Below are 4216 nucleotides of genomic sequence, written 5' to 3' on the forward strand. Positions count from 1 at the left end.
AGAACGCAGTTTTCAACATTACCAACGATTGCTTCAGCGAAGCTATGCTGACTGCGTAAATGCTTTGACACGTTCGCTTCGTTCAGTTGAACGTAATTACAAATAGAACAAAAATACAAATAAATGGACGCTCCACTTGATTGGTAACGATATTTCACTTGTATTTTCGCTCGGCGACATGCCTTTTTACGATTCTGATGGGACTCAATGTCAGCACGGAATGGCTTGCAAAGTAAACAACAACTGCACACATAGGCATATTCGCCGGTGTGTTGAGAATAATGGTCATACAACTTAGCAAACTGTTCTATCAGAACATCGTTGCAGAAATAACAAATCACCTTGTAGTATATGGTACCTTTATGATCAGATCTTTGAGGCTCTGCGAAATTTGTGTTTACTATTAAATCGCATAACTGATCCTCTGTCAGGCGAGACACATACGATTCAGTCTTGTGGCGTCGCATATAATGAGCGGCCATATCGTGTGGTTTAGAATAGCATAAAACACAGTAGCGCGTGTTTATTTCGGTCATTTCACGATCGTTATTACGTTTAATACCATTTTGGATAAAATTTAGAGATATCGACCGCTCGCCAACTGTTTGAGTAGATGCTTCTTCGTGACATTTTGCATATTTAACAATTTGCTGGTCCTTCAGCCGATGTAATTTGACAATTGGTTGATTCTCAAACATGTGTTTGTATTTTTGATTAAATTCTTTGATTGAAAAAGTACCTTTTTTGCTTAAATTGAAGACTTTTTTTATAGTGTTAGTATCGTCACTACGCTTACGCTTAATTCTATTAAATTTGGTCACAGTGTCACTGTCTGATGAGTCACTGTTATTTAATTGTTTGGAAATATTATTCATTGCATTTATGGCTGACCCTCTCCTACCGCATTTATATTTCGGAATGTAATCTGAAACTTGATCGAAGCCTTTTACCGTACATTCCAATTGTTTATAGAGTTTATTGTGTCTAGCGTTATATTTGCTCGCAGTAGTTTTGCTTTCATTTTCTTTACGCACCCCGAGTCTCTTTGCGTACGCGTGGCTGTTGGCCTCCTTCTCCTTAGAATAAGATTTGTTAATTCCCAATGATTTATGGTCTTTAGGTTTTCCCCATAATTGATTGCTTTCCACTGCAGTTTTGTTTTCTGCCACTTTTCTTTGAACAGCGACACAGTGTCGCTGAGGTATGTCTGTTGTTCGTGAGAAATTCGTATTCGTTTGACGAGCAACATTACGCTCGGACGGGTGCGTTTGCAAATTGTAGAAATGTGTTGATGTTTGGCTGCTATTCATATTACGTCGATCGGGGACTATATTTTGGTCAGCAGCAGAATGAGTGAACGAAACGCAAGTGGTCGTAGAAAAAACGGTAGAGTTGTTTGTGTGCTGATTCACGATGCCGGCCGCGAGTGATTGATGAGGGCGTTGATAATGTTCATTCAGATTTTGCATATGCGGAACACGCTGATTATCGCAAAGCATTTGTTGTAAAGCGATTTGCGATATCACGTCAGGGTTTCTCAGACACTTTTCACCACTTTGTATTCTTGCGTCATTGATTACTCCCTGCTGCGTTCTTTTATAATCGACTAGTTTATCTTGATTTAGAGCTTTAAAATTTCGGAAAACTAATTTCGGATCTTTTTCTAACTGCCTGCCTTCATTTAAGTTATCGAATACTTTCAATAAATCCCGCTCTACTGTTTTAAGCGTTATGTCGGACCCACTATCGCCTACATAGTTAACCGACTGAACAGTGTGCATTTGCTTTTTCTGCGGTCTGTTTTGAGTTCCACAAGCAGCATTGTTATCACGCAAAATAGTTAGGAACTCCTTGTCTTGTACAGAATTTTCCCTTCGAGCACTAGCGTGTTTATTAAGATCTCCATCGTTTACATTTTTTCTTTCTTTCGAATATATATGATTTTTGTCCTTAGTTTCTTCGTCCAAAAAATCGAGTCTTCTCTTAATTAATTGCTTGTCTTCAACATTGTATTCATTCAATAATTGTTTTCCATTACTCATTTTTTATCTGGAAGGAAAAAATAAAAAGAAAATTTTCTTTCAAGACTGGGCAACAACATTTTTATGCTCTACAAATGTTATTATCATATATTATATCATATTGTTATAAAATTAGTTTTTACTAAGATACAGTCCGTATCACTGGATCGTGAATAACGCTTCAAAGTTCTTTTAGTTTACTACTTTGTCTTTCACAACAGTAGGAATATTTATTTATAATTATATTTCTTACATGTAGGATTATTTACAATTTATTTTGGCCGTACTCTCAGCTCAAATGTTCTTGCCCAACTAACTCTCCCTTCCACAGATATTCTATTTATATACATTTTTACAAGAATGTTGCTATACCTAAATTTGGGGAGATAAACTATGCTTTAACGGGTAGCATAGATGTGCCGAAACTCCCAGTGGTGATCCCCGGGCAACGGCTTCGGCCGGCTAAGAAGAGTTTAAGGTTTTGGGCTGCTAACTCGGCGACGACTTTCTGAGAGATGGTGGAGGGGTTGGCTGGAAGAAGAGCTCTTCACTCAATAGCTGGTTACTACCGAGGAAATATATGAATGAATGGTTTTTAAGTACGTTGAAGGTAGTAATCTAGCGAGTGCATGGTAGATTACTCTGCCATGTCAGTGCAATACCCGAGACCTATATACCTCGAAGAAAAGTAGTTCACTGGTATTGGCAACCAGGAAAGTATGGAGAATCCGAAGCAAGTACGGTTGTTTTTAACATCCGCCCAAAGTATGCCAAAAGCTTTGTAAAACAAACTGGGAGCCACGGGGGTCAGGAGGCTCGCCTCACAAAGCCACGTATGCCTCCTGCGGGTGTATGATGGACTTTGTTTTTAAAGTCGTAATGAATAAATTAATTTTTACTATTAATGCAAAAAGGAATTGACGGACGGCCTTCCCTTTGGCCGATTAATAGAAACCCTCTTGTAAGTTAATTTAACACATGCAAAAATGAAAAAAGGGATTTGACGGAATCAGCCAGCTGCTAAAACCGAATGAAACTGTTACTGCATATGTCTACCGACGTCAATTGAACAAGTTGAACGATTTATTGTTGGAAAAAGAAATTGACCAACGGCAACTAACGGAGGCAATGTCATCCTCTGCCATGACGACATTCGGTCACACGTTACAAGAGTTGTCAAGAATACACTGTCGCAGCTGGAATGGGAAGTCCTACCGTACTCAACGTACCCACGAGACCTATCGCCTTCTGATTTTCACTTGTTCAGATCGATGCAGCATGGATTGGCAGGCACGCGGTTCTTAAATGCTAAAGAACTGCGAAAATGGGTCGACGAGTGCATACATATATGCAGATTTCCGATTTCTCCGAATTGTGATGCAATTTACATAATGTAATCGGATAGCATTGCCGAAGATACTAGAACTAGTTATTTTAAAAACTACTCATTTCAAATATTTGCATAAGCAGTTTCATTCACACAATGTAATCCTATGCTTAACATAATCTAGCGGAACGCGGTTTCGGTCAATATTTGATATTGTTACGGAAATCCCAAATCTTGTCATTTTCTACAACCAAATTTACATTCGCTAGGCATCATGCAGCTGCAGATCGATGAAAGCGATTAATGGAAAAACAGACAGGTAAAAGCAGAGTGCACATTCGCAGGCGCCTCATGCAGCTGCATGCCGATAAAAAGGATTACCAACAAAAGCAGGTTAACGAATTAAATGCCAAGTCATAAAATTAGGTGCTAGTAATAGGATGACAAAAATGTATATAAATAGAATATTTGTGAAAGACAAGAGAGTAGAGAAAGAATATTTGAGTTAAGCAGTCGAAAGTATTGCCAAAAATAATTTGTAAATAATCCCACATTAAAAGAAATATAATTGTAAAGAAAAAGAACTTTGAAGCGTATTTCTCTTGATCAAAATATCTACGATCTAGTGATACAGACTGTATCGATTAAGAATAGAAACCTTTACTTATAAAATTATTATTTAAGAAAAGTTTATTTTACTATGGCGATATTTAATATTTGCGACAAACGTTTTGTACTTTTCATGAGTTTGAAAAATGAATTCTTTTGACAAAAACTCCAAGAATGTGTTCTCTCAAGTGACAACTTTCAAAGCCTACTTCGTAGAAGCCTTGTACTGTAAACTGTTTACTAGCACATCAAATTTTCT

Source organism: Glossina fuscipes, unplaced genomic scaffold (genome assembly GCF_014805625.2).
Source record: "Glossina fuscipes isolate IAEA_lab_2018 unplaced genomic scaffold, Yale_Gfus_2 26, whole genome shotgun sequence".
Lineage (NCBI taxonomy): Eukaryota > Metazoa > Arthropoda > Insecta > Diptera > Glossinidae > Glossina > Glossina fuscipes.